Source organism: Pan troglodytes, chromosome 3, assembly GCF_028858775.2.
Source record: "Pan troglodytes isolate AG18354 chromosome 3, NHGRI_mPanTro3-v2.0_pri, whole genome shotgun sequence".
Lineage (NCBI taxonomy): Eukaryota > Metazoa > Chordata > Mammalia > Primates > Hominidae > Pan > Pan troglodytes.
The window spans coordinates 158,057,008-158,069,555 of NC_072401.2; the positions used below are offsets into that span (position 1 = coordinate 158,057,008).

The window sequence follows — 12,548 nt, forward strand, 5'->3', positions numbered from 1 at the left end:
GCCCTTCATTTTAGAACTCTGCAACAGTGTTGGTTTTGCATAATCTCAGTTCTTTCCTGTGCAGAGAATTGGGGAATTCTCTGCCAAATTGAGTGAAAAAATTGAGGCAATTATCTGAAAATACATGTGAGAACCTGTTATCACTCAGAATGAAAGGTAAATGTCTTCAAATTTCTGTTTCATTTGGACTAAGAAGACTTGAAGAGATTGCAATCTTTCCCTTCTCATGCATAAATCATCGAGTTACACATTCGCAAGGATGAAGGTGTCACTGAAGTACTTGTTTAAAAATAAATATTGCTTTTCACAGAAAGGCTAAATTCGTTCTCCAGGGAGCTGTAGTCATGGCAATGACACTTCAGAACTAAAATCAACAGTACTTTCTTTGATGAAGTTAGTTATTGCATGCTTCACATAAATACATGCATTTTGTCTATTTAGTACGTAAACCACCAAATTATGTTTTTGGGCATCATTGTCTACAGTTCTTAAGTTTCTTTTCTTCGAAAATATATGTGGTTTCTTCTCATCTGATCATATTGTGGCATTACGTTATGAATAGGTCAATGACTAAATACAAGACTCATCTGTTTTATCTGAAAAAAAGTTTGACATAGATAATAACTATTTTGTCAGTTAAAACTGATGGGCCTTAAATTTAAGATGTTTTTTCTTTCATATTAGTAGGTAGGTGGTAATAGTTTATTTAACACATTGTTTGCACAGCGAGAATCACACTTTTAGATTTTTTTCTTTGTTTTTTCAGGTAAGAAAATTTCTCAGATTTTAAATATTTTCCCCTGGCTATACATTTTTGAAATGTATAACATCCCTAATTCAAAATTTGCAAAGAATACAGTTAATGTGCTGCATATTCATATATACCTCATAGAGCTCATAAAATATATGCACCTGCATGCCCTGTTTTTCACATTTAACTTGTCTTGAGTATTTCCCATCAATGATATTTTTAAAAATTTCACTTATAATAACAATATCATTTTGTGTAATAGATATTTTATAACATATTTAATAATTTACAGATATTTGACTTTGATTTGTAGATATATATTCTTTATGAATTATTTTTTTCTTTTTGTATAATTTTTTAAGATTTTTTTTAAAAGAAAGGTGAGAATAATTTGCTAGTTTGGAAGTTTTCTTATGCCTTGATCTTTTAGAAAATACAGCAGAAAATACCAAAAATATATTTTTTCCACTTTCTTCTGGAACTTTATTTCATTTATTTTCAATAAAAGATAATTAGGTTTTTACTTAATAAAGAAAACTGCCAATGCCTGTGATATCGAATAATGCCTTTATTTTATAAGTGTAAAGAAGATAATGATGTTCGGACTTTTTATATATAATAGATTTCCCATAATCCCATGACACAGTTCATAACACATAACACTAATACTGTTTGATTCCTCTGTTTAATCCTCTTCTCCACCTAAGATTTTATCAGGAAACTTTCTTCTTAGGAATTGAAACAGTAAGCACTTTTATTCACTATTACCTCTTTTTCTGTTTTGAGCTTTTGGGTCCAAAGGAAGGAGACTCTGTATTTTCTGAAGGCCACACTGCGCCTCTCCCAAGGTATAAAGGTAAGTAGTACCTCTGTGTCTTCCTCTGCTCTCCCTCTTCCATCCACCACGCGGCTCTTCTGGAGCTCTCAGCAGCAGGAATAGTTGCTCTGGTACAGCAGGAGGAAAATGGATTGTCTACAAATGGACTCTTTGCCTACCAAAAACGTCTGCTTGTTTTTAACACCTGTGGTTTAGATCCTCGATAACAGAAAATAAAGCATTCCTGATGTAAGTAAGCTTTAATAGTCAATATCTTTAAGACCCTAAGACAATTAGCTGCTGTTGCTTAGAATTTACTAATGACTCCACTTAATCACCTGGACTGTGCTGATGACTACTCATGACTTTATTATTTTTAAAGCTTTGTCAGTATCCATAAGTGCTTAAGAAGAAGAAGGTGAAGAAAAAAAGAGAGAATTCCATATCTCTCTGTTATCTCCACATTTGCTACACAGTCTGGGTACAGAAGCAAAAAAAGGCATGTATAATGAATAATGACAGCACCAACACAGGAGGCTAAAAAGTTTATTTCAGTTGGTTTCACATTTGACTACGCCTAGGGATTTCTCAAAGGAGTCACCTATAAATGTGGTGGCTACTCATTGATTGATAGACACTGCCTGTTATTTGGATAAGCCTAAAATAGGCCTCTTTGGACAAACAAAATCTCAGGAGAAGTTAGAGCAGGTGATTTAGAGGAGCAATCGGAGGGGTTGAGGTGGAGTAGGAGTGACAGGGTGGTCCAAAGGGAATTTCAAGCTGAGCAGGACAAAATGCGAGAGTATAGATCAGAGCCAGACACAGCAGTGTCAGTAAATATCAGATGAATAAAATGCATGATGATTTTGCTTGAGATCTTGTCTTCAACTGTTCTCTTTGGCTTCTGCACTGTTTACCATTAGATTCAGTGGAACATAACTGACGAGAAAGGTTGTGAATAAACCATCCCCATTTAATGAATCCCCTGCTGGTTTTGCTGATGATCTTTTCCCCACCAAGTGTCCTCTTCAACAAGGTTGGGCAAAATACCGAATAATGAATTTAGCATAGCTTCTGTTAACTTGCCAGCTATTTACCATATATTTTCCCCCTTAATTGTCAGATTTTTTTTCAATGAAGATTAACAAGGCATTACTAATTTATAGAATGGTTTTATCTATGCTTTTAAATGTTAATTTGCATTGACTAAGATGAAACTGGGGTCATCACTTTTCCTTTAATAACTTTCTTCCTTAATTGCTATTTGCATCAAACTACTCTGAGTGGATATGGTTTTAGTTTTCTGAAAATGAGCATATTTGAAATATATTTTGAGATTCTTGGCTTTATTGAAGGGTTTGGAGGCATCCTTTATCCCTATGTATTTTATTTTCTGTTGAAAATCTCAGAAACGTGTGTTACAGGGAAAGAACACAGATAATTTATATATGCAGAACATTTTCTCAGCATGCATGAAATGTATTATACTATCTCTTGGCAGTATGATTGTTTGCAGTTAAAGTTTGCATAAAACTCAAGTATTCTAGTATTTTCAATTATCTCTTTTAAAATCACCTTTGGCTTTGTCTATTTTATTTTAGCTGTGTTTGTACTTAGTGTTGGCTAATAGAGCACCTGCCATGTGAACACGTAGACAGAATTTTACTTTTTTATTTAATCCAAAAAGCATGCCAATGCAAAAAGGTAACTGCTGTTTTGAAAGAGTGATATGCAATTATCTAATATAAATTTAAATGATACATTTAAAATACAGTTGTTGGGCTTACCAAATGTCTACTCATTCATACTCCAATTGCTGTTATATGTAAGACGCAGAGACCAGAGAATGCAATAGAAGCATGGTAAAGGTAGGATTTTTCTGTGTCTCAACCATTCAGGCAGATAAGTCTATTCTTTTCTTTCCTGCTATTATTCCAGGAAGTCATGGATTTTTCATGCAATGGGTGAAGAAGACATATAGCTACATACACAGTACTGACTGGGATGTTTTAAAAATCGCGTTTGAGAACATTTGAGCTAATACAATGCATTTTCTTAACGAGAGATTTTCAGAATAAAATTTTTAAGCTATTGAGCCTCTTGAAGCTACCTACCAGTGGACTTGAAAAAAGTCTCAGAGTTGGAATAACTTATTAGGTTATATAATAAGGTTATATAATCCATATTCCTTTATTTTTATGGTAGAAGTAACTGGGTAAGAGAAACTCAAGTCACTTTCCCAAGATCATCTGGTTGGTTTTTAGTAGCATTTGACATTTTGTAACCACTGCCCACTCCCCCAGCCCTCAAAAACTCATATAAATAAAATAAAAAATTTATATTTTAAAATCTTATTTCAATTTGTAACATCAAAGCTATAATGTACCATCTGGTTTTTGAGAATTTTTTTTGCTGTTTTCATAGAATTCTATGATTTTCTCTATTTGTACCCAGCCCATTTTTTTCCATATGAATGCTAATATAATGAGAATTACTATTTCCCTTTGTTTATGACATATCTGGGAGTCTATAAACACAGGCAACAAATAGCCCAGAACATATTATTGTGAATTTGATAAACTTGATATTCTTAACCAATGCATAGCTAATCAACATGAGTCATTTCTGCTACATATGCCATATATATTCCTGAAAATCTTCTGCTAGAATTTTAGGCAAATGGAATCATACATCCCGTAAGGCATTAGTTTTTTCTACATGAATGACTTTATTATTTCTTGTGTGAGTTGCTTGTGATGAATTCTTTCAGAATTTTTTATGTATGAAATAGTTTTTATTTGAAATGTTTTTGATATATTTGTGTTGCATGTAAAGTTATAGGTTGACAATTATGGTAAGCTGAATAATAGGCCCTCAAAGATGTCCATGTCCTGGTTCTGGGGGCCTGTAAATAACATACATGGTAAAAGGAATTTTCTGGATGATTGAATTAAGAAGCTCAAGAGGAGATATTATGAATAAGTTAAGGAGCTCGAGATGGGATACTATGTTGATATTCTGCGTGAAGCTAATGTAATCACAAGTGCCCTGATGAAAGAGAAAAGATGAAAAGACAGAAAAAGTTATACAAGAGGAAGGAAGGTGATGATTTTGAAGATGGCGGAATCATGAGCCAAAGAATGCAGTTGGCCTGAAGCAGGAAAAAGTAAGGGAAAGGATTTTCCCCTAGAGCTTCCTGAAGGAACACAACCCCTTCAAAGCCTTAATTTTAGCCCAGTGGAAATAATTTTAGCCTTTTTATTCCCAGAAATGTCAGACAGTAAATTCATATTGTATCAAGCCACTAAGTTTGTGATGATTTGTTACAGTGACAATAGGAAATTCGTGTTTCTAGTAATTTTTAAAAGTGACTCTATTATCTTCTCACTTGCATGAAAAAATATCTGCTGTCATCGTTATCTTTGTTCACTTGCATGTAATGTGTATTTTTTCTTTGGCTGTTTTTAAAATATTCTTTTCATCCATAGTTTTAAGCAATTTGATTATGATATGCCTTGTGCTTTTCTTCATGTTTCTTGAGCTTAGAGTTTGCTGAGCTTCTTGAGTCCATAGGCTGTAGTTTTACACTTTTAGCCAGTATTTCTTCAATTTTGTTTCTTACCTATACCCACATCAACACCCCCAACTCTCTCCTTCAGCTGATTTAATCAAATGTATTTTAAGCCACTCAATGTGCCACAGTTTACTGAAGCCTGTTTCAGTTTTCGTATTCTTCTTTTCCTTTGTTTCATCTTGGGAGGTTTTATTCCATTTCTGCAAGATCACTAATCTTTTCATCTGCATTGCCGGATTTGCCATAAAGGCTATCCAATGGTTGGTTGTTATTTTTGTTTACTCATGAAAACAGCATGGAGATAGTACAGAAATTTTCCATATACTTCCACATCTGTTTTTTTTTCTGTTTTAATATCTTCATTATGGTTCATGTGTTACAATTAATGAACCAATATTGATATATTATTATTACCTAAAGTAGCACTTTATTCCAAGTTCTTTAATTTTTACTTTTTTATGTTCCAGAATGTCATCAAGGTTGTTACATTATATTTACGCAGTATATCTCCTTAGGCATCTCTTGGCTGTGATAGTTTTTCAGACTTTTCTTGTTTTTGATGACCTTGATATTTTGTTGAAATATACTTAGGTATTATGTTGAATGTCCCACAATTTAGAGTTCTATTATATTTTTCTCATGGTTAAACTCAGGTTATGTGTTTCAAGAGTGAGAAAAGAAAGGTAATATCTCAGTCTCATTATATCATATCAAGAGTGCATACTATCAGTGTGAGTCATCACTGTTGGTGCACACCTTGAAAACCTGGCTAAGGTAGTGTTTGTCAGTTTTCTTCACCATAAAAACATTCTTTTCCTGTTTTCCATATTATACTCTTTGGAAGCATGTCACTATGTGAACCCCATATGTAAGAAATGAGGCATTATGTATCATCTCCTTGAGGCTAGAGTGTCTACATAAATCATGTGGGATTCTTTCACATAGAAAATTTATGTTTTCCTTCCTCTTTTCATTTTCTTTCCTCCTCTCCTCTCCTCTCCTCTCTTCTCCCTCTCTCTCTCCCTTCCTTCCTTCCTTCTTTCTCATTTTCCTTCCTTCCTTCTTTTTTTCCTTCCTTCCATTTCTTTCATGTGGATTCTTACATAGTTATTTTATACTTCGGGTTATAATCCAACACTACTCTGTTAATTTTGTTGCTCAAATTGTTCCCTGCTTTGGCCATTGGTAGTTCTGTCAGTTGGGTCTTCTGTCCCTTTGACATGTTACCAATATTGTTTTTGTTTTTATACGCACCGTATACTTTGTGGCTCATATTGCATATTTACTATCCCAATTGTATAAATAGTCATTTATCCAAGGAACACTGATTCCTTTTATTAGAAAATGGTATTAGAAACCAAGATCTGGGTACTAGGAGTGTTCATTGCTACTGGGGTGACCATGCTTCCAGGCCAACTCAAATGACAGAATAAGAAAATATATGTGTATATCCTAGCATATTAGTCTATTGGGACTGTAAAAGATATCACAGACTGTCTGGCTGGCTTACAAAATGACATTTTTTTCCTCACAACTCTATGAGCCAGATGTCCCAGATCAAGGTACTATGAAAAGAAAATAAATCTTGGGGCCCCCAAGTCACTAAGCTAACGGGAAAAGTCAAGCTGGGAACTGCTTAGGGCAAACATGCTTCCCATTCTATTCAAAGTCACCCCTCTGCTCACTGAGATAAATGCATATCTGGTTGCCTCCTTTGGAAAGGCTGATCAGAAACTCAATGCAGTGGTTTGTCTCTCACCTACATGTGACCTGGAAGCCTCCTCCCTGCTTGGAGTTGTCCTGCCTTTGCTTCCAGTTGTCCCACCTTTCCATACCGAACCAATATTCATCTTACATATGTTGATTGATGTCTCACATCTCCCTAAAATGTATAAAACCAGGCTGTGCTCTGACCACCTTGGGCACATGTCGTCAGGATCTCCTGACCCTGTGTCACAAATGCATGTCCTCAACCTTGGCAAAATAAACTTTCTAAATTAACCGAGACCTCTCTCAGATATTTGAGGTTCACCGTACCATTAGGGTTGATTTCTTCTGAGGCCTCTCTCCCTTGGTTTTGCAGAGAAGCACCTTCTCATTTTGCCTTCACGTGGCCTTTCCTCTGCATATGTAGAGGGGGAAAGATTTCTGGTGACTCTTCCTCTTCTTATAAGACACTAATTTTATTGGATTAGAGCCCTATATTTATGACCTCCCTTAACTGTTATTACATTTTTTGGGGTTCTGCCTCCATATACAGTCACATTGGGGTTAAGTCTACAACATATGAATTATATTTGTTAGAAAGGTATACAATCTAATCTATAAGAACCAGCTTGTGTATATTTAAAAGTATTTTTATGAGTAACCATCTGTATCTATATCAAGCTAAACATGACATCATACTGATGTTATTTATCTAGTGCATTTTTTCATATTAGATATTATAATTTTAATCTCTAGATGTTTGATTTGGATCTTTTTAATATAGTCCATGTTTGTACTTAACATTTTTGAACAGATGAAATGCAGTTATGTTAATAATTTTAGTATCTTTTTAAATTTTATATCTGTCAATTCTGGATCAGTTTCAACTGATTATTCTTCTCATTATAGCATGTGATTTCTTGTTCATTTGTTTGCCTGCCTAATAATCTTTAAGATGCCAGACATTGTGAATTTTACCTTTTTGAGTGTTAATATTTTTATATTTCTATAGGTATTTTTGAACTTTGGTCTGGGATTTTGCTGACTTATTTGGAAACAATTTGATTCTTTTAGGTCTTTTTTCTAAAATTTATTGGGTGAATTGAGATCAGTGATCACTCTAGGGCCAATTATTTCCATTAAAGTAACAACTTCCTAAGTATGCTACCCAACGTACTATTGAGAGTTTTTCTTCTCTTGCTGCTCAGAGCAGGCACTATTTAGAGTTCTGTGTGATCAGTGGGCACGTAAGCATTTTAAGTGATTCTTTCCACAGTTTTGGAGAGTTACCTCACATGCATGCATGTGCTGATCAGTACTGCGTGCCACACAGTACTGTGTACTACGTAATGGGGGCCCTCTGAAGATCTCTAGGGTTTTCTCCCTGTGAAGTTAGTACTGTGAACTCTAGCCCATCTTGGTGTCCCTGTACCTTCAGAGATATCTCATCAGTTCAGTGAGTCTTCTAGGGTCTGATTGACTTATTTTCTCATGCATTGTGACCTGAAATCCTCTCAAGGAATCAATTTTGTCAATTATGGAGCTTATTTCATTTCTCAGGGAATTTTTTCTTTCTTTTTTTTTTTTTTTTTTTTTTTTTGAGAGAGAGAGTCTCACTCTGTTGCCCAGGCTGGAGTGCAGTGGTACAATCTCAGCTCAATGCAACCTCCACCTCCCAGGTTCAAGCAATTCTCATGCCTCAGCCGCCCACATAGCTGGGATTACAGACATGCATCATCACGCCCGGATAAATTTTTTTGTGTTTTTAGTAGAGATGGGGTTTCGCCATGTTGCCCACACTGGTCTCAAACTGCTGACCTCAAGTGATACACCCAACTTGGCCTCCCAAAGTGCTGGGATTACAGGTGTGAGCTATCGCACCTGGCCCTCAAGGAACATTTTATTTCATTGCTTGATGTCCAGTACCTTGAAAGCTATTGTTCTATATGTTTTGTTTGTTCTATATGTTTTGTTTGTTATTTGTTTGTTTCAGGTGGTAGGGTAGATTCAGTCCCTGTTACTCCACCTTGGTAATAAGCAGAAGTTCTATACCATATTTTCTTATTTTCTTGCTCTGTCTGTATTTGTTGCACACCTCAATACGTATGCCAACTTATTTTATAAATTTAACTCATCATTTTTCTTGTCATTTTTTCTACTAATTCTTTAAATATACAAGCCACTCCCTTCCTGAAAAATTATTTTTTCTCCTCCCTTGGCTTCACCCTCTAACCACCATCTGATCCTTGTCCTTCATATCTCAGATGTGCATTTTGAAAGAAAAGTCTATCCAAGATGCCTCCACATTCCTATCTCCCCAACTTTCCTCTGAGTAATCTGCCTAGTGCATGAGCCACACAGATGAAATTTCCTGGCTAAGATCATTAATGACTTATATACAGAAAAATCTAATTAACAGTTTTCAGTTTTCATCAAGTTTCTGTGCTATATTTCATGTGTTAGCCACTCACACCTTCTCTAAAAAATATAAAATTTTAATGATGGAGCTAAGAAATCAACTTTAATAAATCAAAAGCCACAACAAGTGAGAAATGTGGTATAAAATATTAATTTTTTAAAGTAACAGACTAAGCTATATGTGCATGCATGTCATCTTTGTCAAGTTGCTTTCCATTTTAAGTAACATAAAATCACTCAAGCAAACTTTTATCTAAGGCAAATTTATCAGTAGGTATAGTAGGTATAGAAGTATCTGAAGGAATCCAAGGGCAGGGAGTGCAGAGAGGCCTCATGAGCGCTTGAAAGAAGGAACTGGGAGGCAATCTGGAAGTCAGGCAACTGTTCCTCCACTATGAACTCTTAGGATAACATGCTCAGCCTACCTCAAATCAAAATCATGCACATTGAAAAGCACACATCAACTGCTTATTGATGTGCCATTTGCTCATTAAATTAGTAAAACTACTGTGCCATTTGCTTATAAATTAGTAAAACTACTGCTTATTTACCTGATATGGTTTGACTGTGTCCCCACTCAAAATCTCTTCTTGAATTGTAATCCCCCCATGTCAAGGGCAGGACCTGATGTAGGTAATTGAATCATGGGGGCAGTTTCCCCAGTGCTGTTCTCATGATCATGAGTGAGTATCATGAGATCTGATGGTTTTATAAGTGTCTGGCATTTCCTTAGCTGGCACTCATTCTCTCTCCTGCTGCCCTGTGAGGAGTTGCCTTCCGCCATGATTGTAAGTTTCCTGAGCCCTCCCAAGCCATGCAGAACTGTGAATTCATTAAACCTCTTTTCTTTATAAATTACCCAGTCTCAGCTATTTCTTCACAGCAGCATGAGAATGGACTATTGTTCAGCTCCCACTTAAAAGTGAGAACATGCAGTGTTTGTTTTTCTGTTCCTGCATTAGGTTGCTGAGGATAATTGCTTCCAACTCCATCTATGTCCCTGCAAAGGACATGATTGCATTACTTTTTATGGCTGCTTAGTATTCCATGGTGTATATGTACCACATTTTCTTTATCCAGTCTGTCATTGATGGGCATTTGGGTTGATTCCATGTCTTTGCTATGGTGAATGCTGCTGCAATGAACATACACATACATGTATCTTTATAATAGAAGGATTTATATTCCTTTGGGTATATACCCAGTAATGAGATTGCTGGGTCAAATGGTATTTCTTCCTCTAGGTCTTTGAGGAATCAGCACACTGTCTTCCACAATGGCTGAACTGACTACATTCCCACCAACAGTGTAAAAGTATTCCTAGATGCCTAGCTTCACTGGCATCTGTTGTTTCTTGACTTTTTGATAACTGCCATTCTGACTGGTATGAGAAGTTATCTCAATGTGATTTTGATTTGCATTTCTCAGTGATATTGAGCTTTTTTCATGTTTGTTGGCTACATAAATGTCTTCTTTTGAGAAATGTCTCTTCATGTCTTTTGCCCACTTTTTAATGGGGTTTTGGGACTTTTTCTTGTAAATTTGTTTAAGTTCCTTGTAGATTCTGGATATTAGACCTTTGTCAAATGGATAGATTGCAAAAATTTCCTTCCATTCTGTAGGTTGTCTGTTCACTCTGATGATAGTTTCTTTGCTGTGCAGAAGCTCTTTAGTTTACTTAGATCTCATTTGTCAATGTTTGCTTTTGTTGCAGTTGCTTTGGATGTTTTTGTCATGAAATCTTTGTGCATGCCTATGTCCTGAATGGTATTGCCTAGATTTTCTTTCTTCTAAGATTTTTATAGTTTTGGGTTTTACAATTAAGTCTTTAATCCATCTTGAGTTAATTTTTGTATAAAGTGTAAGGGAGGAGTCCGGTGTCAATTTTTTTTTTTTTTTTTTTTTTTTTTTTTTGCATATGGCTAGTCAGTTCTCCCAGTACCCCTTAATAAAGAAGGAATGAACAACACATACTGGGGCCTGTCAGGGTGGGAAGTGCTGGGGGAGGGAGAGGTTAGAATAAATAGCCAATCCATGTGGGATTTAATACCTAGGTGATGGGTTGATAGGTGCAGCAAACCACCATGTCACACATTTACCTATGTAACAAACCTGCATGTCCTGCACATGTATCCTGGAACTTAAAATAAAATAAAATTAAACAAAATTTTAAAAATTAATCTGTGTGGCCCAAACCACTGAATTTGTGGTAATTTGTTAGGGCAGTGTATTAGTCTGTTCTCACACTGCTTTGAAGAAGTACCTGAGACTGGGTTATTTATAAAGAAAAGAGGTTAAATTGACTCACAGTTCCATATGGCTGGGGAGGCCTCAGAAAATTTACAATCATGGTGGAAGGAGAAGCAAATATGTTCTTCCTCACATGGAGGCAGGAGAGAGAAGTGCAGAGCAAATTGGGGAAAAGCCCCTTACAAAACCATCAGATCTTGTGAGAACTCACTCACTATCATAAGAATAGCATGGGAGAACCACCTCCATGATCCAATCTTCTCCTTTGAGGTCCCTCACCTAACATGTGGGGATTACAATTTGAATTACAATTCAAGATGAGATTTGTGTAGGGACAAAGAGCCAGATCATATCAGGCAGCAAAAGAGAATACATCAACCTTTTGAAATGTTACTGTGATGATTCTACTATCTTGTTTGAAAAAAAACTTCAAAGAATTAAATCGCTTTGCTCAGTGTAACATACAAGACCCCACACTCATCCCTATCATCTACTCCAGCTGCATTTTTCATCATTTCTAAATTATATCCTGCAATAGCCTTATAAAAAGTTATGTTCTTTGGTGAACATTATTTCCTCTTCTTAGAAAATCCTTCTAGCTTTTCTGCACATTTAAAATCTTGTAACAAGAGTTAGATCACATGTTGTCTTCTGTGTGTATAACCACTATTTCTCCCATGGGCATTCTTATTGCCTCATCCTCTCAAACTCCATTGCAGTCTGTGGGGACCTACATATAAGCATTTATTTACATACATTATAACTTCTATATATTTATTTTCCTCAGTAGGCTAAAGTCCATGGGAAAAGGTGGTTCTCAGAAAACTGAAATGAAGAAAACACAGACTCAAAATTAAGGTGACTGTTTGCTAAGAGCCACTAAGATTCAGTGGCTCAGATGAATCTTGTCTTCTAATAGAGTGTTTGATAAATAAACATAATCCAATGTATCTTACAATGCTAGGAAAAATTAATTCTTAAATATTGTATTCTCAATTTTCAAATGTATCCATTTATGGAAAACAGCATAT

The 12,548-nt window shown here is 35.6% G+C and overlaps 1 long non-coding RNA gene across 1 annotated transcript in view; it reads left to right on the forward strand.

Annotated features, from left to right (window-relative positions):
- Window positions 1-1,690: 1,690 nt before the first annotated feature.
- LOC134809926 (uncharacterized) overlaps window positions 1,691-12,548 on the forward strand; it is a 181,776-nt gene continuing 170,918 nt past the window's right edge. Inside the window, exon 1 of the long non-coding RNA XR_010156733.1 lies at window positions 1,691-1,817. This is a non-coding gene — a long non-coding RNA (uncharacterized LOC134809926). The remainder of the gene's footprint in view (window positions 1,818-12,548) is intronic.